This window comes from Anabrus simplex, chromosome 1 (assembly GCF_040414725.1).
Source record: "Anabrus simplex isolate iqAnaSimp1 chromosome 1, ASM4041472v1, whole genome shotgun sequence".
NCBI lineage: Eukaryota > Metazoa > Arthropoda > Insecta > Orthoptera > Tettigoniidae > Anabrus > Anabrus simplex.
Window position 1 is genome coordinate 295,406,964 of NC_090265.1, and position 26,876 is coordinate 295,433,839.

General features: G+C 38.7%; 1 protein-coding gene across 1 annotated transcript in view; it reads left to right on the forward strand.

Moving 5' to 3' along the window:
- The window catches only part of LOC136864344 (lachesin), a 512,637-nt gene that overhangs the window by 355,640 nt on the left and 130,121 nt on the right, over window positions 1-26,876 (forward strand). The window lies entirely within an intron of this gene.

The window sequence follows — 26,876 nt, forward strand, 5'->3', positions numbered from 1 at the left end:
CCTCGTCTGGCAGGTTGTGCCGCCATTTTGATTTGGGGGGATAGGGGATAAAAATGAGGAAATTCCCGAAAATTTTTAAGCCCACGAAACCTATAGGTTATCGTTTTGGATATACTATACGACTGTGTTCTTATGCTGAGCCCAAAATTTGAGCCCCCCCAGCGTGCCCCCTTCAGGGAATTTTGAGAATTTCCGATTTTTCTAGGGATCCTGGGGTCATCAGTTTCCCTCGTACCAAGTTTCAAATTTCTGAGATGTCTGGAAGTTCCTCATTAATTCACGTCTTTTTTCATTTTTAAATATTTATATATACATCGCTCCAGCCCGACTTGCTTTTATATATATAGATGACGGTTAAGCATGAGCACGTTGAAAAGTGCAGACTTCCACTTCGAGAATCATATCTCCTAAACGGTTTATGATATTAAGACACGGTTTGCGCCATCAGACGCCTCATTTATCGCTCTAAATGTTTGTTTCTAAACCATATCCTCGTATCTCCCATATTAAGGGGGTAAAGTGAGTTCAAATATTGAATAGGGTGAAATTTGGGTGCATTTTTAACATTTTACATTACATTTTGCCTACTTATGTATAAGCTAGAATCATGAAATTTGGTACACATATGTCCCTTAATCGTGCCAATGTGCACACCTAACGCGATCATCCTATCATTCCTATAAGTGTGTCAAACATTGAAATTTACTTGTAAAAATCACCAAATTTACGAACAATCCAGAAATACGGCCAAATTTAACGTATAAGGGAGAGAGATACGACAAAATGTCACAGGACCAAAGTTGTAGATCACTCCGAATTGAAGGGACATTGTGCCATCCGTTTTGTGATACGACTTACCGTTTAGCCAAAAAATAGCTCAAAAGGAATGTCTGCACAGTCATTAAAATTGCCTCCATATTTCGATATCTTTGGGGGTAAAAAGTGAAAAATTTGAACATCTTGGAATTTTCCCATCCGTTAGGGACCAAAAGCTATATATTCACCAAATTTCAATTGTCTACCTCGTCTGGCAGGTTGTGCCGCCATCTTGATTTGGGGGGATAGGGGATAAAAATGAGGAAATTCCCGAAAATTTTTAAGCCCACGAAACCTATAGGTTATCGTTTTGGATATACTATACGACTGTGTTCTTATGCTGAGCCCAAAATTTGAGCCCCCCCAGCGTGCCCCCTTCAGGGAATTTTGAGAATTTCCGATTTTTCTAGGGATCCTGGGGTCATCAGTTTCCCTCGTACCAAGTTTCAAATTTCTGAGATTTCTGGAAGTGCCTCATTAATTCACGTCTTTTTTCATTTTTAAATATCTATATATTCACCAAATTTCAATTGTCTACCTCGTCTGGCAGGTTGTGCCGCCATCTTGATTTGGGGGGATAGGGGACAAAAATGAGGAAATTCCCGAAAATTTTTAAGCCCACGAAACCTATAGGTTATCGTTTTGGATATACTATACGACTGTGTTCTTATGCTGAGCCCAAAATTTGAGCCCCCCCAGCGTGCCCCCTTCAGGGAATTTTGAGAATTTCCGATTTTTCTAGGGATCCTGGGGTCATCAGTTTCCCTCGTACCAAGTTTCAAATTTCTGAGATTTCTGGAAGTGCCTCATTAATTCACGTCTTTTTTCATTTTTAAATATTTATATATACATCGCTCCAGCCCGACTTGCTTAGATGACGGTTAAGCATGAGCACGTTGAAAAGTGCAGACTTCCACTTCGAGAATCATATCTCCTAAACGGGTTATGATATTAAGAAACGGTTTGCGCCATCAGACGCCTCATTTATCGCTCTAAATGTTCGTTTCTAAACCATATCCTCGTATCTCCCATATTAAGGGGGTAAAGTGAGTTCAAATATTGAATAGGGTGAAATTTGGGTGCATTTTTAACATTTTACATTACATTTTGCCTACTTATGTATAAGCTAGAATCATGAAATTTGGTACACATATGTCCCTTAATCGTGCCAATGTGCACACCTAACGCGATCATCCTATCATTCCTATAAGTGTGTCAAACATTGAAATTTACTTGTAAAAATCACCAAATTTACGAACAATCCAGAAATTCGGCCAAATTTAACGTATAAGGGAGAGAGATACGACAAAATGTCACAGGACCAAAGTTGTAGATCACTCCGAATTGAAGGGACATTGTGCCATCCGTTTTGTGATACGACTTACCGTTTAGCCAAAAAATAGCTCAAAAGGAATGTCTGCACAGTCATTAAAATTGCCTCCATATTTCGATATCTTTGGGGGTAAAAAGTGAAAAATTTGAACATCTTGGAATTTTCCCATCCGTTAGGGACCAAAAGCTATATATTCACCAAATTTCAATTGTCTACCTCGTCTGGCAGGTTGTGCCGCCATCTTGATTTGGGGGGATAGGGGATAAAAATGAGGAAATTCCCGAAAATTTTTAAGCCCACGAAACCTATAGGTTATCGTTTTGGATATACTATACGACTGTGTTCTTATGCTGAGCCCAAAATTTGAGCCCCCCCAGCGTGCCCCCTTCAGGGAATTTTGAGAATTTCCGATTTTTCTAGGGATTGGGGTCATCAGTTTCCCTCGTACCAAGTTTCAAATTTCTGAGATTTCTGGAAGTGCCTCATTAATTCACGTCTTTTTTCATTTTTAAATATCTATATATTCACCAAATTTCAATTGTCTACCTCGTCTGGCAGGTTGTGCCGCCATCTTGATTTGGGGGGATAGGGGACAAAAATGAGGAAATTCCCGAAAATTTTTAAGCCCACGAAACCTATAGGTTATCGTTTTGGATATACTATACGACTGTGTTCTTATGCTGAGCCCAAAATTTGAGCCCCCCCAGCGTGCCCCCTTCAGGGAATTTTGAGAATTTCCGATTTTTCTAGGGATCCTGGGGTCATCAGTTTCCCTCGTACCAAGTTTCAAATTTCTGAGATTTCTGGAAGTGCCCCATTAATTCACGTCTTTTTTCATTTTTAAATATTTATATATACATCGCTCCAGCCCGACTTGCTTTTATATATATAGATGACGGTTAAGCATGAGCACGTTGAAAAGTGCAGACTTCCACTTCGAGAATCATATCTCCTAAACGGTTTATGATATTAAGAAACGGTTTGCGCCATCAGACGCCTCATTTATCGCTCTAAATGTTCGTTTCTAAACCATATCCTCGTATCTCCCATATTAAGGGGGTAAAGTGAGTTCAAATATTGAATAGGGTGAAATTTGGGTGCATTTTTAACATTTTACATTACATTTTGCCTACTTATGTATAAGCTAGAATCATGAAATTTGGTACACATATATCCCTTAATCGTGCCAATGTGCACACCTAACGCGATCATCCTATCATTCCTACAAGTGTGTCAAACATTGAAATTTACTTGTAAAAATCACCAAATTTACGAACAATCCAGAAATTCGGCCAAATTTAACGTATAAGGGAGAGAGATACGACAAAATGTCACAGGACCAAAGTTGTAGATCACTCCGAATTGAAGGGACATTGTGCCATCCGTTTTGTGATACGACTTACCGTTTAGCCAAAAAATAGCTCAAAAGGAATGTCTGCACAGTCATTAAAATTGCCTCCATATTTCGATATCTTTGGGGGTAAAAAGTGAAAAATTTGAACATCTTGGAATTTTCCCATCCGTTAGGGACCAAAAGCTATATATTCACCAAATTTCAATTGTCTACCTCGTCTGGCAGGTTGTGCCGCCATTTTGATTTGGGGGGATAGGGGATAAAAATGAGGAAATTCCCGAAAATTTTTAAGCCCACGAAACCTATAGGTTATCGTTTTGGATATACTATACGACTGTGTTCTTATGCTGAGCCCAAAATTTGAGCCCCCCCAGCGTGCCCCCTTCAGGGAATTTTGAGAATTTCCGATTTTTCTAGGGATCCTGGGGTCATCAGTTTCCCTCGTACCAAGTTTCAAATTTCTGAGATTTCTGGAAGTGCCTCATTAATTCACGTCTTTTTTCATTTTTAAATATTTATATATACAGCGCTCCAGCCCGACTTGCTTTTATATATATAGATAGATGACGGATAAGCATGAGCACGTTGAAAAGTGCAGACTTCCACTTCGAGAATCATATCTCCTAAACGGTTTATGATATTAAGAAACGGTTTGCGCCATCAGACGCCTCATTTATCGCTCTAAATGTTTGTTTCTAAACCATATCCTCGTATCTCCCATATTAAGGGGGTAAATTGAGTTCAAATATTGAATAGGGTGAAATTTGGGTGCATTTTTAACATTTTACATTACATTTTGCCTACTTATGTATAAGCTAGAATCATGAAATTTGGTACACATATGTCCCTTAATCGTGCCAATGTGCACACCTAACGCGATCATCCTATCATTCTTATAAGTGTGTCAAACATTGAAATTAACTTGTAAAAATCACCAAATTTACGAACAATCCAGAAATACGGCCAAATTTAACGTATAAGGGAGAGAGATACGACAAAATGTCACAGGACCAAAGTTGTAGATCACTCCGAATTGAAGCGACATTGTGCCATCCGTTTTGTGATACGACTTACCGTTTAGCCAAAAAATAGCTCAAAAGGAATGTCTGCACAGTCATTAAAATTGCCTCCATATTTCGATATCTTTGGGGGTAAAAAGTGAAAAATTTGAACATCTTGGAATTTTCCCGTCCGTTAGGGACCAAAAGCTATATATTCACCAAATTTCAATTGTCTACCTCGTCTGGCAGGTTGTGCCGCCATTTTGATTTGGGGGGATAGGGGATAAAAATGAGGAAATTCCCGAAAATTTTTAAGCCCACGAAACCTATAGGTTATCGTTTTGGATATACTATACGACTGTGTTCTTATGCTGAGCCCAAAATTTGAGCCCCCCCAGCGTGCCCCCTTCAGGGAATTTTGAGAATTTCCGATTTTTCTAGGGATCCTGGGGTCATCAGTTTCCCTCGTACCAACTTTCAAATTTCTGAGATGTCTGAAAGTTCCTCATTAATTCACGTCTTTTTTCATTTTTAAATATTTATATATACATCGCTCCAGCCCGACTTGCTTTTATATATATAGATGACGGTTAAGCATGAGCACGTTGAAAAGTGCAGACTTCCACTTCGAGAATCATATCTCCTAAACGGTTTATGATATTAAGACACGGTTTGCGCCATCAGACGCCTCATTTATCGCTCTAAATGTTTGTTTCTAAACCATATCCTCGTATCTCCCATATTAAGGGGGTAAAGTGAGTTCAAATATTGAATAGGGTGAAATTTGGGTGCATTTTTAACATTTTACATTACATTTTGCCTACTTATGTATAAGCTAGAATCATGAAATTTGGTACACATATGTCCCTTAATCGTGCCAATGTGCACACCTAACGCGATCATCCTATCATTCCTATAAGTGTGTCAAACATTGAAATTTACTTGTAAAAATCACCAAATTTACGAACAATCCAGAAATACGGCCAAATTTAACGTATAAGGGAGAGAGATACGACAAAATGTCACAGGACCAAAGTTGTACATCACTCCGAATTGAAGGGACATTGTGCCATCCGTTTTGTGATACGACTTACCGTTTAGCCAAAAAATAGCTCAAAAGGAATGTCTGCACAGTCATTAAAATTGCCTCCATATTTCGATATCTTTGGGGGTAAAAAGTGAAAAATTTGAACATCTTGGAATTTTCCCATCCGTTAGGGACCAAAATCTATATATTCACCAAATTTCAATTGTCTACCTCGTCTGGCAGGTTGTGCCGCCATCTTGATTTGGGGGGATAGGGGATAAAAATGAGGAAATTCCCGAAAATTTTTAAGCCCACGAAACCTATAGGTTATCGTTTTGGATATACTATACGACTGTGTTCTTATGCTGAGCCCAAAATTTGAGCCCCCCCAGCGTGCCCCCTTCAGGGAATTTTGAGAATTTCCGATTTTTCTAGGGATCCTGGGGTCATCAGTTTCCCTCGTACCAAGTTTCAAATTTCTGAGATTTCTGGAAGTGCCTCATTAATTCACGTCTTTTTTCATTTTTAAATATCTATATATTCACCAAATTTCAATTGTCTACCTCGTCTGGCAGGTTGTGCCGCCATCTTGATTTGGGGGGATAGGGGACAAAAATGAGGAAATTCCCGAAAATTTTTAAGCCCACGAAACCTATAGGTTATCGTTTTGGATATACTATACGACTGTGTTCTTATGCTGAGCCCAAAATTTGAGCCCCCCCAGCGTGCCCCCTTCAGGGAATTTTGAGAATTTCCGATTTTTCTAGGGATCCTGGGGTCATCAGTTTCCCTCGTACCAAGTTTCAAATTTCTGAGATTTCTGGAAGTGCCTCATTAATTCACGTCTTTTTTCATTTTTAAATATTTATATATACATCGCTCCAGCCCGACTTGCTTAGATGACGGTTAAGCATGAGCACGTTGAAAAGTGCAGACTTCCACTTCGAGAATCATATCTCCTAAACGGGTTATGATATTAAGAAACGGTTTGCGCCATCAGACGCCTCATTTATCGCTCTAAATGTTCGTTTCTAAACCATATCCTCGTATCTCCCATATTAAGGGGGTAAAGTGAGTTCAAATATTGAATAGGGTGAAATTTGGGTGCATTTTTAACATTTTACATTACATTTTGCCTACTTATGTATAAGCTAGAATCATGAAATTTGGTACACATATGTCCCTTAATCGTGCCAATGTGCACACCTAACGCGATCATCCTATCATTCCTATAAGTGTGTCAAACATTGAAATTTACTTGTAAAAATCACCAAATTTACGAACAATCCAGAAATTCGGCCAAATTTAACGTATAAGGGAGAGAGATACGACAAAATGTCACAGGACCAAAGTTGTAGATCACTCCGAATTGAAGGGACATTGTGCCATCCGTTTTGTGATACGACTTACCGTTTAGCCAAAAAATAGCTCAAAAGGAATGTCTGCACAGTCATTAAAATTGCCTCCATATTTCGATATCTTTGGGGGTAAAAAGTGAAAAATTTGAACATCTTGGAATTTTCCCATCCGTTAGGGACCAAAAGCTATATATTCACCAAATTTCAATTGTCTACCTCGTCTGGCAGGTTGTGCCGCCATCTTGATTTGGGGGGATAGGGGATAAAAATGAGGAAATTCCCGAAAATTTTTAAGCCCACGAAACCTATAGGTTATCGTTTTGGATATACTATACGACTGTGTTCTTATGCTGAGCCCAAAATTTGAGCCCCCCCAGCGTGCCCCCTTCAGGGAATTTTGAGAATTTCCGATTTTTCTAGGGATTGGGGTCATCAGTTTCCCTCGTACCAAGTTTCAAATTTCTGAGATTTCTGGAAGTGCCTCATTAATTCACGTCTTTTTTCATTTTTAAATATCTATATATTCACCAAATTTCAATTGTCTACCTCGTCTGGCAGGTTGTGCCGCCATCTTGATTTGGGGGGATAGGGGACAAAAATGAGGAAATTCCCGAAAATTTTTAAGCCCACGAAACCTATAGGTTATCGTTTTGGATATACTATACGACTGTGTTCTTATGCTGAGCCCAAAATTTGAGCCCCCCCAGCGTGCCCCCTTCAGGGAATTTTGAGAATTTCCGATTTTTCTAGGGATCCTGGGGTCATCAGTTTCCCTCGTACCAAGTTTCAAATTTCTGAGATTTCTGGAAGTGCCCCATTAATTCACGTCTTTTTTCATTTTTAAATATTTATATATACATCGCTCCAGCCCGACTTGCTTTTATATATATAGATGACGGTTAAGCATGAGCACGTTGAAAAGTGCAGACTTCCACTTCGAGAATCATATCTCCTAAACGGTTTATGATATTAAGAAACGGTTTGCGCCATCAGACGCCTCATTTATCGCTCTAAATGTTCGTTTCTAAACCATATCCTCGTATCTCCCATATTAAGGGGGTAAAGTGAGTTCAAATATTGAATAGGGTGAAATTTGGGTGCATTTTTAACATTTTACATTACATTTTGCCTACTTATGTATAAGCTAGAATCATGAAGTTTGGTACACATATATCCCTTAATCGTGCCAATGTGCACACCTAACGCGATCATCCTATCATTCCTATAAGTGTGTCAAACATTGAAATTAACTTGTAAAAATCACCAAATTTACGAACAATCCAGAAATTCGGCCAAATTTAACGTATAAGGGAGAGAGATACGACAAAATGTCACAGGACCAAAGTTGTAGATCACTCCGAATTGAAGGGACATTGTGCCATCCGTTTTGTGATACGACTTACCGTTTAGCCAAAAAATAGCTCAAAAGGAATGTCTGCACAGTCATTAAAATTGCCTCCATATTTCGATATCTTTGGGGGTAAAAAGTGAAAAATTTGAACATCTTGGAATTTTCCCATCCGTTAGGGACCAAAAGCTATATATTCACCAAATTTCAATTGTCTACCTCGTCTGGCAGGTTGTGCCGCCATTTTGATTTGGGGGGATAGGGGATAAAAATGAGGAAATTCCCGAAAATTTTTAAGCCCACGAAACCTATAGGTTATCGTTTTGGATATACTATACGACTGTGTTCTTATGCTGAGCCCAAAATTTGAGCCCCCCCAGCGTGCCCCCTTCAGGGAATTTTGAGAATTTCCGATTTTTCTAGGGATCCTGGGGTCATCAGTTTCCCTCGTACCAAGTTTCAAATTTCTGAGATTTCTGGAAGTGCCTCATTAATTCACGTCTTTTTTCATTTTTAAATATTTATATATACAGCGCTCCAGCCCGACTTGCTTTTATATATATAGATGACGGTTAAGCATGAGCACGTTGAAAAGTGCAGACTTCCACTTCGAGAATCATATCTCCTAAACGGTTTATGATATTAAGACACGGTTTGCGCCATCAGACGCCTCATTTATCGCTCTAAATGTTTGTTTCTAAACCATATCCTCGTATCTCCCATATTAAGGGGGTAAAGTGAGTTCAAATATTGAATAGGGTGAAATTTGGGTGCATTTTTAACATTTTACATTACATTTTGCCTACTTATGTATAAGCTAGAATCATGAAATTTGGTACACATATGTCCCTTAATCGTGCCAATGTGCACACCTAACGCGATCATCCTATCATTCCTATAAGTGTGTCAAACATTGAAATTTACTTGTAAAAATCACCAAATTTACGAACAATCCAGAAATACGGCCAAATTTAACGTATAAGGGAGAGAGATACGACAAAATGTCACAGGACCAAAGTTGTAGATCACTCCGAATTGAAGGGACATTGTGCCATCCGTTTTGTGATACGACTTACCGTTTAGCCAAAAAATAGCTCAAAAGGAATGTCTGCACAGTCATTAAAATTGCCTCCATATTTCGATATCTTTGGGGGTAAAAAGTGAAAAATTTGAACATCTTGGAATTTTCCCATCCGTTAGGGACCAAAAGCTATATATTCACCAAATTTCAATTGTCTACCTCGTCTGGCAGGTTGTGCCGCCATCTTGATTTGGGGGGATAGGGGATAAAAATGAGGAAATTCCCGAAAATTTTTAAGCCCACGAAACCTATAGGTTATCGTTTTGGATATACTATACGACTGTGTTCTTATGCTGAGCCCAAAATTTGAGCCCCCCCAGCGTGCCCCCTTCAGGGAATTTTGAGAATTTCCGATTTTTCTAGGGATCCTGGGGTCATCAGTTTCCCTCGTACCAAGTTTCAAATTTCTGAGATTTCTGGAAGTGCCTCATTAATTCACGTCTTTTTTCATTTTTAAATATCTATATATTCACCAAATTTCAATTGTCTACCTCGTCTGGCAGGTTGTGCCGCCATCTTGATTTGGGGGGATAGGGGACAAAAATGAGGAAATTCCCGAAAATTTTTAAGCCCACGAAACCTATAGGTTATCGTTTTGGATATACTATACGACTGTGTTCTTATGCTGAGCCCAAAATTTGAGCCCCCCCAGCGTGCCCCCTTCAGGGAATTTTGAGAATTTCCGATTTTTCTAGGGATCCTGGGGTCATCAGTTTCCCTCGTACCAAGTTTCAAATTTCTGAGATTTCTGGAAGTGCCTCATTAATTCACGTCTTTTTTCATTTTTAAATATTTATATATACATCGCTCCAGCCCGACTTGTTTAGATGACGGTTAAGCATGAGCACGTTGAAAAGTGCAGACTTCCACTTCGAGAATCATATCTCCTAAACGGGTTATGATATTAAGAAACGGTTTGCGCCATCAGACGCCTCATTTATCGCTCTAAATGTTCGTTTCTAAACCATATCCTCGTATCTCCCATATTAAGGGGGTAAAGTGAGTTCAAATATTGAATAGGGTGAAATTTGGGTGCATTTTTAACATTTTACATTACATTTTGCCTACTTATGTATAAGCTAGAATCATGAAATTTGGTACACATATGTCCCTTAATCGTGCCAATGTGCACACCTAACGCGATCATCCTATCATTCCTATAAGTGTGTCAAACATTGAAATTTACTTGTAAAAATCACCAAATTTACGAACAATCCAGAAATTCGGCCAAATTTAACGTATAAGGGAGAGAGATACGACAAAATGTCACAGGACCAAAGTTGTAGATCACTCCGAATTGAAGGGACATTGTGCCATCCGTTTTGTGATACGACTTACCGTTTAGCCAAAAAATAGCTCAAAAGGAATGTCTGCACAGTCATTAAAATTGCCTCCATATTTCGATATCTTTGGGGGTAAAAAGTGAAAAATTTGAACATCTTGGAATTTTCCCATCCGTTAGGGACCAAAAGCTATATATTCACCAAATTTCAATTGTCTACCTCGTCTGGCAGGTTGTGCCGCCATCTTGATTTGGGGGGATAGGGGATAAAAATGAGGAAATTCCCGAAAATTTTTAAGCCCACGAAACCTATAGGTTATCGTTTTGGATATACTATACGACTGTGTTCTTATGCTGAGCCCAAAATTTGAGCCCCCCCAGCGTGCCCCCTTCAGGGAATTTTGAGAATTTCCGATTTTTCTAGGGATCCTGGGGTCATCAGTTTCCCTCGTACCAAGTTTCAAATTTCTGAGATTTCTGGAAGTGCCCCATTAATTCACGTCTTTTTTCATTTTTAAATATCTATATATTCACCAAATTTCAATTGTCTACCTCGTCTGGCAGGTTGTGCCGCCATCTTGATTTGGGGGGATAGGGGACAAAAATGAGGAAATTCCCGAAAATTTTTAAGCCCACGAAACCTATAGGTTATCGTTTTGGATATACTATACGACTGTGTTCTTATGCTGAGCCCAAAATTTGAGCCCCCCCAGCGTGCCCCCTTCAGGGAATTTTGAGAATTTCCGATTTTTCTAGGGATCCTGGGGTCATCAGTTTCCCTCGTACCAAGTTTCAAATTTCTGAGATTTCTGGAAGTGCCCCATTAATTCACGTCTTTTTTCATTTTTAAATATTTATATATACATCGCTCCAGCCCGACTTGCTTTTATATATATAGATGACGGTTAAGCATGAGCACGTTGAAAAGTGCAGACTTCCACTTCGAGAATCATATCTCCTAAACGGTTTATGATATTAAGAAACGGTTTGCGCCATCAGACGCCTCATTTATCGCTCTAAATGTTCGTTTCTAAACCATATCCTCGTATCTCCCATATTAAGGGGGTAAAGTGAGTTCAAATATTGAATAGGGTGAAATTTGGGTGCATTTTTAACATTTTACATTACATTTTGCCTACTTATGTATAAGCTAGAATCATGAAATTTGGTACACATATGTCCCTTAATCGTGCCAATGTGCACACCTAACGCGATCATCCTATCATTCCTATAAGTGTGTCAAACATTGAAATTTACTTGTAAAAATCACCAAATTTACGAACAATCCAGAAATTCGGCCAAATTTAACGTATAAGGGAGAGAGATACGACAAAATGTCACAGGACCAAAGTTGTAGATCACTCCGAATTGAAGGGACATTGTGCCATCCGTTTTGTGATACGACTTACCGTTTAGCCAAAAAATAGCTCAAAAGGAATGTCTGCACAGTCATTAAAATTGCCTCCATATTTCGATATCTTTGGGGGTAAAAAGTGAAAAATTTGAACATCTCGGAATTTTCCCATCCGTTAGGGACCAAAAGCTATATATTCACCAAATTTCAATTGTCTACCTCGTCTGGCAGGTTGTGCCGCCATCTTGATTTGGGGGGATAGGGGATAAAAATGAGGAAATTCCCGAAAATTTTTAAGCCCACGAAACCTATAGGTTATCGTTTTGGATATACTATACGACTGTGTTCTTATGCTGAGCCCAAAATTTGAGCCCCCCCAGCGTGCCCCCTTCAGGGAATTTTGAGAATTTCCGATTTTTCTAGGGATCCTGGGGTCATCAGTTTCCCTCGTACCAAGTTTCAAATTTCTGAGATTTCTGGATGTGCCTCATTAATTCTCGTCTTTTTTCATTTTTAAATATTTATATATACATCGCTCCAGCCCGACTTGCTTTTATATATATAGATGACGGATAAGCATGAGCACGTTGAAAAGTGCAGACTTCCACTTCGAGATTCATATCTCCTAAACGGTTTATGATATTAAGAAACGGTGTGCGCCATCAGACGCCTCATTTATCGCTCTAAATGTTCGTTTCTAAACCATATCCTCGTATCTCCCATATTAAGGGGGTAAAGTGAGTTCAAATATTGAATAGGGTGAAATTTGGGTGCATTTTTAACATTTTACATTACATTTTGCCTACTTATGTATAAGCTAGAATCATGAAATTTGGTACACATATGTCCCTTAATCGTGCCAATGTGCACACCTAACGCGATCATCCTATCATTCCTATAAGTGTGTCAAACATTGAAATTTACTTGTAAAAATCACCAAATTTACGAACAATCCAGAAATTCGGCCAAATTTAACGTATAAGGGAGAGAGATACGACAAAATGTCACAGGACCAAAGTTGTAGATCACTCCGAATTGAAGGGACATTGTGCCATCCGTTTTGTGATACGACTTACCGTTTAGCGAAAAAATAGCTCAAAAGGAATGTCTGCACAGTCATTAAAATTGCCTCCATATTTCGATATCTTTGGGGGTAAAAAGTGAAAAATTTGAACATCTCGGAATTTTCCCATCCGTTAGGGACCAAAAGCTATATATTCACCAAATTTCAATTGTCTACCTCGTCTGGCAGGTTGTGCCGCCATCTTGATTTGGGGGGATAGGGGATAAAAATGAGGAAATTCCCGAAAATTTTTAAGCCCACGAAACCTATAGGTTATCGTTTTGGATATACTATACGACTGTGTTCTTATGCTGAGCCCAAAATTTGAGCCCCCCCAGCGTGCCCCCTTCAGGGAATTTTGAGAATTTCCGATTTTTCTAGGGATCCTGGGGTCATCAGTTTCCCTCGTACCAAGTTTCAAATTTCTGAGATTTCTGGAAGTGCCTCATTAATTCACGTCTTTTTTCATTTTTAAATATTTATATATACAGCGCTCCAGCCCGACTTGCTTTTATATATATAGATGACGGATAAGCATGAGCACGTTGAAAAGTGCAGACTTCCACTTCGAGAATCATATCTCCTAAACGGTTTATGATATTAAGAAACGGTTTGCGCCATCAGACGCCTCATTTATCGCTCTAAATGTTTGTTTCTAAACCATATCCTCGTATCTCCCATATTAAGGGGGTAAATTGAGTTCAAATATTGAATAGGGTGAAATTTGGGTGCATTTTTAACATTTTACATTACATTTTGCCTACTTATGTATAAGCTAGAATCATGAAATTTGGTACACATATGTCTCTTAATTGTGCCAATGTGCACACCTAACGCGATTATCCTATCATTCTTATAAGTGTGTCAAACATTGCAATTTACTTGTAAAAATCACCAAATTTACGAACAATCCAGAAATACGGCCAAATTTAACGTATCAGGGAGAGAGATACGACAAAATGTCACAGGACCAAAGTTGTAGATCACTCCGAATTGAAGGGACATTGTGCCATCCGTTTTGTGATACGACTTACCGTTTAGCCAAAAAATAGCTCAAAAGGAATGTCTGCACAGTCATTAAAATTGCCTCCATATTTCGATATCTTTGGGGGTAAAAAGTGAAAAATTTGAACATCTTGGAATTTTCCCGTCCGTTAGGGACCAAAAGCTATATATTCACCAAATTTCAATTGTCTACCTCGTCTGGCAGGTTGTGCCGCCATTTTGATTTGGGGGGATAGGGGATAAAAATGAGGAAATTCCCGAAAATTTTTAAGCCCACGAAACCTATAGGTTATCGTTTTGGATATACTATACGACTGTGTTCTTATGCTGAGCCCAAAATTTGAGCCCCCCCAGCGTGCCCCCTTCAGGGAATTTTGAGAATTTCCGATTTTTCTAGGGATCCTGGGGTCATCAGTTTCCCTCGTACCAAGTTTCAAATTTCTGAGATTTCTGGATGTGCCTCATTAATTCTCGTCTTTTTTCATTTTTAAATATTTATATATACATCGCTCCAGCCCGACTTGCTTTTATATATATATAGATGACGGATAAGCATGAGCACGTTGAAAAGTGCAGACTTCCACTTCGAGATTCATATCCCCTAAACGGTTTATGATATTAAGAAACGGTGTGCGCCATCAGACGCCTCATTTATCGATCTAAATGTTTGTTTCTAAACCATATCCTCGTATCTCCCATATTAAGGGGGTAAATTGAGTTCAAATGTTGAATAGGGTGAAATTTGGGTGCATTTTTAACATTTTACATTACATTTTGCCTACTTATGTATAAGCTAGAATCATGAAATTTGGTACACATATGTCCCTTAATCGTGCCAATGTGCACACCTAACGCGATCATCCTATCATTCTTATAAGTGTGTCAAACATTGCAATTTACTTGTAAAAATCACCAAATTTACGAACAATCCAGAAATACGGCCAAATTTAACGTATCAGGGAGAGAGATACGACAAAATGTCACAGGACCAAAGTTGTAGATCACTCCGAATTGAAGGGACATTGTGCCATCCGTTTTGTGATACGACTTACCGTTTAGCCAAAAAATAGCTCAAAAAGAATGTCTGCACAGTCATTAAAATTGCCTCCATATTTCGATATCTTTGGGGGTAAAAAGTGAAAAATTTGAACATCTTGGAATTTTCCCATCCGTTAGGGACCAAAAGCTATATATTCACCAAATTTCAATTGTCTACCTCGTCTGGCAGGTTGTGCCGCCATCTTGATTTGGGGGGATAGGGGATAAAAATGAGGAAATTCCCGAAAATTTTTAAGCCCACGAAACCTATAGGTTATCGTTTTGGATATACTATACGACTGTGTTCTTATGCTGAGCCCAAAATTTGAGCCCCCCCAGCGTGCCCCCTTCAGGGAATTTTGAGAATTTCCGATTTTTCTAGGGATCCTGGGGTCATCAGTTTCCCTCGTACCAAGTTTCAAATTTCTGAGATTTCTGGAAGTGCCCCATTAATTCACGTCTTTTTTCATTTTTAAATATCTATATATTCACCAAATTTCAATTGTCTACCTCGTCTGGCAGGTTGTGCCGCCATCTTGATTTGGGGGGATAGGGGACAAAAATGAGGAAATTCCCGAAAATTTTTAAGCCCACGAAACCTATAGGTTATCGTTTTGGATATACTATACGACTGTGTTCTTATGCTGAGCCCAAAATTTGAGCCCCCCCAGCGTGCCCCCTTCAGGGAATTTTGAGAATTTCCGATTTTTCTAGGGATCCTGGGGTCATCAGTTTCCCTCGTACCAAGTTTCAAATTTCTGAGATTTCTGGAAGTGCCCCATTAATTCACGTCTTTTTTCATTTTTAAATATTTATATATACATCGCTCCAGCCCGACTTGCTTTTATATATATAGATGACGGTTAAGCATGAGCACGTTGAAAAGTGCAGACTTCCACTTCGAGAATCATATCTCCTAAACGGTTTATGATATTAAGAAACGGTTTGCGCCATCAGACGCCTCATTTATCGCTCTAAATGTTCGTTTCTAAACCATATCCTCGTATCTCCCATATTAAGGGGGTAAAGTGAGTTCAAATATTGAATAGGGTGAAATTTGGGTGCATTTTTAACATTTTACATTACATTTTGCCTACTTATGTATAAGCTAGAATCATGAAATTTGGTACACATATGTCCCTTAATCGTGCCAATGTGCACACCTAACGCGATCATCCTATCATTCCTATAAGTGTGTCAAACATTGAAATTTACTTGTAAAAATCACCAAATTTACGAACAATCCAGAAATTCGGCCAAATTTAACGTATAAGGGAGAGAGATACGACAAAATGTCACAGGACCAAAGTTGTAGATCACTCCGAATTGAAGGGACATTGTGCCATCCGTTTTGTGATACGACTTACCGTTTAGCCAAAAAATAGCTCAAAAGGAATGTCTGCACAGTCATTAAAATTGCCTCCATATTTCGATATCTTTGGGGGTAAAAAGTGAAAAATTTGAACATCTCGGAATTTTCCCATCCGTTAGGGACCAAAAGCTATATATTCACCAAATTTCAATTGTCTACCTCGTCTGGCAGGTTGTGCCGCCATCTTGATTTGGGGGGATAGGGGATAAAAATGAGGAAATTCCCGAAAATTTTTAAGCCCACGAAACCTATAGGTTATCGTTTTGGATATACTATACGACTGTGTTCTTATGCTGAGCCCAAAATTTGAGCCCCCCCAGCGTGCCCCCTTCAGGGAATTTTGAGAATTTCCGATTTTTCTAGGGATCCTGGGGTCATCAGTTTCCCTCGTACCAAGTTTCAAATTTCTGAGATTTCTGGAAGTGCCTCATTAATTCACGTCTTTTTTCATTTTTAAATATTTATATATACAGCGCTCCAGCCCGACTTGCTTTTATATATATAGATGACGGATAAGCATGAGCACGTTGAAAAGTGCAGACTTCCACTTCGAGAATCATATCTCCTAAACGGTTTATGATATTAAGAAACGGTTTGCGCCATCAGACGCCTCATTTATCGCTCTAAATGTTTGTTTCTAAACCATATCCTCGTATCTCCCATATTAAGGGGGTAAATTGAGTTCAAATATTGAATAGGGTGAAATTTGGGTGCATTTTTAACATTTTACATTACATTTTGCCTACTTATGTATAAGCTAGAATCATGAAATTTGGTACACATATGTCTCTTAATTGTGCCAATGTGCACACCTAACGCGATTATCCTATCATTCTTATAAGTGTGTCAAACATTGCAATTTACTTGTAAAAATCACCAAATTTACGAACAATCCAGAAATACGGCCAAATTTAACGTATCAGGGAGAGAGATACGACAAAATGTCACAGGACCAAAGTTGTAGATCACTCCGAATTGAAGGGACATTGTGCCATCCGTTTTGTGATACGACTTACCGTTTAGCCAAAAAATAGCTCAAAAGGAATGTCTGCACAGTCATTAAAATTGCCTCCATATTTCGATATCTTTGGGGGTAAAAAGTGAAAAATTTGAACATCTTGGAATTTTCCCGTCCGTTAGGGACCAAAAGCTATATATTCACCAAATTTCAATTGTCTACCTCGTCTGGCAGGTTGTGCCGCCATTTTGATTTGGGGGGATAGGGGATAAAAATGAGGAAATTCCCGAAAATTTTTAAGCCCACGAAACCTATAGGTTATCGTTTTGGATATACTATACGACTGTGTTCTTATGCTGAGCCCAAAATTTGAGCCCCCCCAGCGTGCCCCCTTCAGGGAATTTTGAGAATTTCCGATTTTTCTAGGGATCCTGGGGTCATCAGTTTCCCTCGTACCAAGTTTCAAATTTCTGAGATTTCTGGATGTGCCTCATTAATTCTCGTCTTTTTTCATTTTTAAATATTTATATATACATCGCTCCAGCCCGACTTGCTTTTATATATATAGATGACGGATAAGCATGAGCACGTTGAAAAGTGCAGACTTCCACTTCGAGATTCATATCTCCTAAACGGTTTATGATATTAAGAAACGGTGTGCGCCATCAGACGCCTCATTTATCGATCTAAATGTTTGTTTCTAAACCATATCCTCGTATCTCCCATATTAAGGGGGTAAATTGAGTTCAAATGTTGAATAGGGTGAAATTTGGGTGCATTTTTAACATTTTACATTACATTTTGCCTACTTATGTATAAGCTAGAATCATGAAATTTGGTACACATATGTCCCTTAATCGTGCCAATGTGCACACCTAACGCGATCATCCTATCATTCTTATAAGTGTGTCAAACATTGCAATTTACTTGTAAAAATCACCAAATTTACGAACAATCCAGAAATACGGCCAAATTTAACGTATCAGGGAGAGAGATACGACAAAATGTCACAGGACCAAAGTTGTAGATCACTCCGAATTGAAGGGACATTGTGCCATCCGTTTTGTGATACGACTTACCGTTTAGCCAAAAAATAGCTCAAAAGGAATGTCTGCACAGTCATTAAAATTGCCTCCATATTTCGATATCTTTGGGGGTAAAAAGTGAAAAATTTGAACATCTTGGAATTTTCCCATCCGTTAGGGACCAAAAGCTATATATTCACCAAATTTCAATTGTCTACCTCGTCTGGCAGGTTGTGCCGCCATCTTGATTTGGGGGGATAGGGGATAAAAATGAGGAAATTCCCGAAAATTTTTAAGCCCACGAAACCTATAGGTTATCGTTTTGGATATACTATACGACTGTGTTCTTATGCTGAGCCCAAAATTTGAGCCCCCCCAGCGTGCCCCCTTCAGGGAATTTTGAGAATTTCCGATTTTTCTAGGGATCCTGGGGTCATCAGTTTCCCTCGTACCAAGTTTCAAATTTCTGAGATTTCTGGAAGTGCCCCATTAATTCACGTCTTTTTTCATTTTTAAATATCTATATATTCACCAAATTTCAATTGTCTACCTCGTCTGGCAGGTTGTGCCGCCATCTTGATTTGGGGGGATAGGGGACAAAAATGAGGAAATTCCCGAAAATTTTTAAGCCCACGAAACCTATAGGTTATCGTTTTGGATATACTATACGACTGTGTTCTTATGCTGAGCCCAAAATTTGAGCCCCCCCAGCGTGCCCCCTTCAGGGAATTTTGAGAATTTCCGATTTTTCTAGGGATCCTGGGGTCATCAGTTTCCCTCGTACCAAGTTTCAAATTTCTGAGATTTCTGGAAGTGCCCCATTAATTCACGTCTTTTTTCATTTTTAAATATTTATATATACATCGCTCCAGCCCGACTTGCTTTTATATATATAGATGACGGTTAAGCATGAGCACGTTGAAAAGTGCAGACTTCCACTTCGAGAATCATATCTCCTAAACGGTTTATGATATTAAGAAACGGTTTGCGCCATCAGACGCCTCATTTATCGCTCTAAATGTTCGTTTCTAAACCATATCCTCGTATCTCCCATATTAAGGGGGTAAAGTGAGTTCAAATATTGAATAGGGTGAAATTTGGGTGCATTTTTAACATTTTACATTACATTTTGCCTACTTATGTATAAGCTAGAATCATGAAATTTGGTACACATATGTCCCTTAATCGTGCCAATGTGCACACCTAACGCGATCATCCTATCATTCCTATAAGTGTGTCAAACATTGAAATTTACTTGTAAAAATCACCAAATTTACGAACAATCCAGAAATTCGGCCAAATTTAACGTATAAGGGAGAGAGATACGACAAAATGTCACAGGACCAAAGTTGTAGATCACTCCGAATTGAAGGGACATTGTGCCATCCGTTTTGTGATACGACTTACCGTTTAGCCAAAAAATAGCTCAAAAGGAATGTCTGCACAGTCATTAAAATTGCCTCCATATTTCGATATCTTTGGGGGTAAAAAGTGAAAAATTTGAACATCTCGGAATTTTCCCATCCGTTAGGGACCAAAAGCTATATATTCACCAAATTTCAATTGTCTACCTCGTCTGGCAGGTTGTGCCGCCATCTTGATTTGGGGGGATAGGGGATAAAAATGAGGAAATTCCCGAAAATTTTTAAGCCCACGAAACCTATAGGTTATCGTTTTGGATATACTATACGACTGTGTTCTTATGCTGAGCCCAAAATTTGAGCCCCCCCAGCGTGCCCCCTTCAGGGAATTTTGAGAATTTCCGATTTTTCTAGGGATCCTGGGGTCATCAGTTTCCCTCGTACCAAGTTTCAAATTTCTGAGATTTCTGGAAGTGCCTCATTAATTCACGTCTTTTTTCATTTTTAAATATTTATATATACAGCGCTCCAGCCCGACTTGCTTTTATATATATAGATGACGGATAAGCATGAGCACGTTGAAAAGTGCAGACTTCCACTTCGAGAATCATATCTCCTAAACGGTTTATGATATTAAGAAACGGTTTGCGCCATCAGACGCCTCATTTATCGCTCTAAATGTTTGTTTCTAAACCATATCCTCGTATCTCCCATATTAAGGGGGTAAATTGAGTTCAAATATTGAATAGGGTGAAATTTGGGTGCATTTTTAACATTTTACATTACATTTTGCCTACTTATGTATAAGCTAGAATCATGAAATTTGGTACACATATGTCTCTTAATTGTGCCAATGTGCACACCTAACGCGATTATCCTATCATTCTTATAAGTGTGTCAAACATTGCAATTTACTTGTAAAAATCACCAAATTTACGAACAATCCAGAAATACGGCCAAATTTAACGTATCAGGGAGAGAGATACGACAAAATGTCACAGGACCAAAGTTGTAGATCACTCCGAATTGAAGGGACATTGTGCCATCCGTTTTGTGATACGACTTACCGTTTAGCCAAAAAATAGCTCAAAAGGAATGTCTGCACAGTCATTAAAATTGCCTCCATATTTCGATATCTTTGGGGGTAAAAAGTGAAAAATTTGAACATCTTGGAATTTTCCCGTCCGTTAGGGACCAAAAGCTATATATTCACCAAATTTCAATTGTCTACCTCGTCTGGCAGGTTGTGCCGCCATTTTGATTTGGGGGGATAGGGGATAAAAATGAGGAAATTCCCGAAAATTTTTAAGCCCACGAAACCTATAGGTTATCGTTTTGGATATACTATACGACTGTGTTCTTATGCTGAGCCCAAAATTTGAGCCCCCCCAGCGTGCCCCCTTCAGGGAATTTTGAGAATTTCCGATTTTTCTAGGGATCCTGGGGTCATCAGTTTCCCTCGTACCAAGTTTCAAATTTCTGAGATTTCTGGATGTGCCTCATTAATTCTCGTCTTTTTTCATTTTTAAATATTTATATATACATCGCTCCAGCCCGACTTGCTTTTATATATATAGATGACGGATAAGCATGAGCACGTTGAAAAGTGCAGACTTCCACTTCGAGATTCATATCTCCTAAACGGTTTATGATATTAAGAAACGGTGTGCGCCATCAGACGCCTCATTTATCGCTCTAAATGTTCGTTTCTAAACCATATCCTCGTATCTCCCATATTAAGGGGGTAAGGTGAGTTCAAATATTGAATAGGGTGAAATTTGGGTGCATTTTTAACATTTTACATTACATTTTGCCTACTTATGTATAAGCTAGAATCATGAAATTTGGTACACATATGTCCCTTAATCGTGCCAATGTGCACACCTAACGCGATCATCCTATCATTCCTATAAGTGTGTCAAACATTGAAATTTACTTGTAAAAATCACCAAATTTACGAACAATCCAGAAATTCGGCCAAATTTAACGTATAAGGGAGAGAGATACGACAAAATGTCACAGGACCAAAGTTGTAGATCACTCCGAATTGAAGGGACATTGTGCCATCCGTTTTGTGATACGACTTACCGTTTAGCGAAAAAATAGCTCAAAAGGAATGTCTGCACAGTCATTAAAATTGCCTCCATATTTCGATATCTTTGGGGGTAAAAAGTGAAAAATTTGAACATCTCGGAATTTTCCCATCCGTTAGGGACCAAAAGCTATATATTCACCAAATTTCAATTGTCTACCTCGTCTGGCAGGTTGTGCCGCCATCTTGATTTGGGGGGATAGGGGATAAAAATGAGGAAATTCCCGAAAATTTTTAAGCCCACGAAACCTATAGGTTATCGTTTTGGATATACTATACGACTGTGTTCTTATGCTGAGCCCAAAATTTGAGCCCCCCCAGCGTGCCCCCTTCAGGGAATTTTGAGAATTTCCGATTTTTCTAGGGATCCTGGGGTCATCAGTTTCCCTCGTACCAAGTTTCAAATTTCTGAGATTTCTGGAAGTGCCTCATTAATTCACGTCTTTTTTCATTTTTAAATATTTATATATACAGCGCTCCAGCCCGACTTGCTTTTATATATATAGATGACGGATAAGCATGAGCACGTTGAAAAGTGCAGACTTCCACTTCGAGAATCATATCTCCTAAACGGTTTATGATATTAAGAAACGGTTTGCGCCATCAGACGCCTCATTTATCGCTCTAAATGTTTGTTTCTAAACCATATCCTCGTATCTCCCATATTAAGGGGGTAAATTGAGTTCAAATATTGAATAGGGTGAAATTTGGGTGCATTTTTAACATTTTACATTACATTTTGCCTACTTATGTATAAGCTAGAATCATGAAATTTGGTACACATATGTCTCTTAATTGTGCCAATGTGCACACCTAACGCGATTATCCTATCATTCTTATAAGTGTGTCAAACATTGCAATTTACTTGTAAAAATCACCAAATTTACGAACAATCCAGAAATACGGCCAAATTTAACGTATCAGGGAGAGAGATACGACAAAATGTCACAGGACCAAAGTTGTAGATCACTCCGAATTGAAGGGACATTGTGCCATCCGTTTTGTGATACGACTTACCGTTTAGCCAAAAAATAGCTCAAAAGGAATGTCTGCACAGTCATTAAAATTGCCTCCATATTTCGATATCTTTGGGGGTAAAAAGTGAAAAATTTGAACATCTTGGAATTTTCCCGTCCGTTAGGGACCAAAAGCTATATATTCACCAAATTTCAATTGTCTACCTCGTCTGGCAGGTTGTGCCGCCATTTTGATTTGGGGGGATAGGGGATAAAAATGAGGAAATTCCCGAAAATTTTTAAGCCCACGAAACCTATAGGTTATCGTTTTGGATATACTATACGACTGTGTTCTTATGCTGAGCCCAAAATTTGAGCCCCCCCAGCGTGCCCCCTTCAGGGAATTTTGAGAATTTCCGATTTTTCTAGGGATCCTGGGGTCATCAGTTTCCCTCGTACCAAGTTTCAAATTTCTGAGATTTCTGGATGTGCCTCATTAATTCTCGTCTTTTTTCATTTTTAAATATTTATATATACATCGCTCCAGCCCGACTTGCTTTTATATATATAGATGACGGATAAGCATGAGCACGTTGAAAAGTGCAGACTTCCACTTCGAGATTCATATCTCCTAAACGGTTTATGATATTAAGAAACGGTGTGCGCCATCAGACGCCTCATTTATCGATCTAAATGTTTGTTTCTAAACCATATCCTCGTATCTCCCATATTAAGGGGGTAAATTGAGTTCAAATGTTGAATAGGGTGAAATTTGGGTGCATTTTTAACATTTTACATTACATTTTGCCTACTTATGTATAAGCTAGAATCATGAAATTTGGTACACATATGTCCCTTAATCGTGCCAATGTGCACACCTAACGCGATCATCCTATCATTCTTATAAGTGTGTCAAACATTGCAATTTACTTGTAAAAATCACCAAATTTACGAACAATCCAGAAATACGGCCAAATTTAACGTATCAGGGAGAGAGATACGACAAAATGTCACAGGACCAAAGTTGTAGATCACTCCGAATTGAAGGGACATTGTGCCATCCGTTTTGTGATACGACTTACCGTTTAGCCAAAAAATAGCTCAAAAGGAATGTCTGCACAGTCATTAAAATTGCCTCCATATTTCGATATCTTTGGGGGTAAAAAGTGAAAAATTTGAACATCTTGGAATTTTCCCGTCCGTTAGGGACCAAAAGCTATATATTCATCAAATTTCAATTGTCTACCTCGTCTGGCAGGTTGTGCCGCCATTTTGATTTGGGGGGATAGGGGATAAAAATGAGGAAATTCCCGAAAATTTTTAAGCCCACGAAACCTATAGGTTATCGTTTTGGATATACTATACGACTGTGTTCTTATGCTGAGCCCAAAATTTGAGCCCCCCCAGCGTGCCCCCTTCAGGGAATTTTGAGAATTTCCGATTTTTCTAGGGATCCTGGGGTCATCAGTTTCCCTCGTACCAAGTTTCAAATTTCTGAGATTTCTGGAAGTGCCTCATTAATTCACGTCTTTTTTCATTTTTAAATATTTATATATACATCGCTCCAGCCCGACTTGCTTTTATATATATAGATGACGGATAAGCATGAGCACGTTGAAAAGTGCAGACTTCCACTTCGAGATTCATATCTCCTAAACGGTTTATGATATTAAGAAACGGTTTGCGCCATCAGACGCCTCATTTATCGATCTAAATGTTTGTTTCTAAACCATATCCTCGTATCTCCCATATTAAGGGGGTAAATTGAGTTCAAATGTTGAATAGGGTGAAATTTGGGTGCATTTTTAACATTTTACATTACATTTTGCCTACTTATGTATAAGCTAGAATCATGAAATTTGGTACACCTATGTCCCTTAATCGTGCCAATGTGCACACCTAACGCGATCATCCTATCATTCTTATAAGTGTGTCAAACATTGCAATTTACTTGTAAAAATCACCAAATTTACGAACAATCCGGAAATACGGCCAAATTTAACGTATCAGGGAGAGAGATACGACAAAATGTCACAGGACCAAAGTTGTAGATCACTCCGAATTGAAGGGACATTGTGCCATCCGTTTTGTGATACGACTTACCGTTTAGCCAAAAAATAGCTCAAAAGGAATGTCTGCACAGTCATTAAAATTGCCTCCATATTTCGATATCTTTGGGGGTAAAAAGTGAAAAATTTGAACATCTTGGAATTTTCCCGTCCGTTAGGGACCAAAAGCTATATATTCACCAAATTTCAATTGTCTACCTCGTCTGGCAGGTAGTGCCGCTATCTTGATTTGGGGGGATAGGAGATAAAAATGAGGAAAGTCCCGAAAATTTTTAAGCCCACGAAACCTATAGGTTATCGTTTTGGATATACTATACGACTGTGTTCTTATGCTGAGCCCAAAATTTGAGCCCCCCCAGCGTGCCCCCTTCAGGGAATTTTGAGAATTTCCGATTTTTCTAGGGATTGGGGTCATCAGTTTCCCTCGTACCAAGTTTCAAATTTCTGAGATTTCTGGAAGTGCCTCATTAATTCACGTCTTTTTTCATTTTTAAATATTTATATATACATCGCTCCAGCCCGACTTGCTTTTATATATATAGATGACGGATAAGCATGAGCACGTTGAAAAGTGCAGACTTCCACTTCGAGAATCATATCTCCTAAACGGTTTATGATATTAAGAAACGGTTTGCGCCATCAGACGCCTCATTTATGGCTCTAAATGTTTGTTTCTAAACCATATCCTCGTATCTCCCATATTAAGGGGGTAAATTGAGTTCAAATATTGAATAGGGTGAAATTTGGGTGCATTTTTAACATTTTACATTACATTTTGCCTACTTATGTATAAGCTAGAATCATGAAATTTGGTACACATATGTCCCTTAATCGCGCCAATGTGCACACCTAACGCGATCATCCTATCATTCTTATAAGTGTGTCAAACATTGAAATTTACTTGTAAAAATCACCAAATTTACGAACAATCCAGAAATACGGCCAAATTTAACTTATAAGGGAGAGAGATACGACAAAATGTCACAGGACAAAAGTTGTAGATCACTCCGAATTGAAGGGACATTGTGCCATCCGTTTTGTGATACGACTTACCGTTTAGCCAAAAAATAGCTCAAAAGGAATGTCTGCACAGTCATTAAAATTGCCTCCATATTTCGATATCTTTGGGGGTAAAAAGTGAAAAATTTGAACATCTTGGAATTTTCCCATCCGTTAGGGACCTAAAGCTATATATTCACCAAATTTCAATTGTCTACCTCGTCTGGCAGGTTGTGCCGCCATCTTGATTTGGGGGGATAGGGGACAAAAATGAGGAAATTCCCGAAAATTTTTAAGCCCACGAAACCTATAGGTTATCGTTTTGGATATACTATACAACTGTGTTCTTATGCTGAGCCCAAAATTTGAGCCCCCCCAGCGTGCCCCCTTCAGGGAATTTTGAGAATTTCCGATTTTTCTAGGGATCCTGGGGTCATCAGTTTCCCTCGTACCAAGTTTCAAATTTCTGAGATTTCTGGAAGTGCCTCATTAATTCACGTCTTTTTTCATTTTTAAATATTTATATATACATCGCTCCAGCCCGACTTGCTTTTATATATATAGATGACGGTTAAGCATGAGCACGTTGAAAAGTGCAGACTTCCACTTCGAGAATCATATCTCCTAAACAGTTTATGATATTAAGAAACGGTTTGCGCCATCAGACGCCTCATTTATCGCTCTAAATGTTCGTTTCTAAACCATATCCTCGTATCTCCCATATTAAGGTTGTAAAGTGAGTTCAAATATTGAATAGGGTGAAATTTGGGTGCATTTTTAACATTTTACATTACATTTTGCCTACTTATGTATAAGCTAGAATCATGAAATTTGGTACACATATGTCCCTTAATCGTGCCAATGTGCACACCTAACGCGATCATCCTATCATTCCTATAAGTGTGTCAAACATTGAAATTTACTTGTAAAAATCACCAAATTTACGAACAATCCAGAAATTCGGCCAAATTTAACGTATAAGGG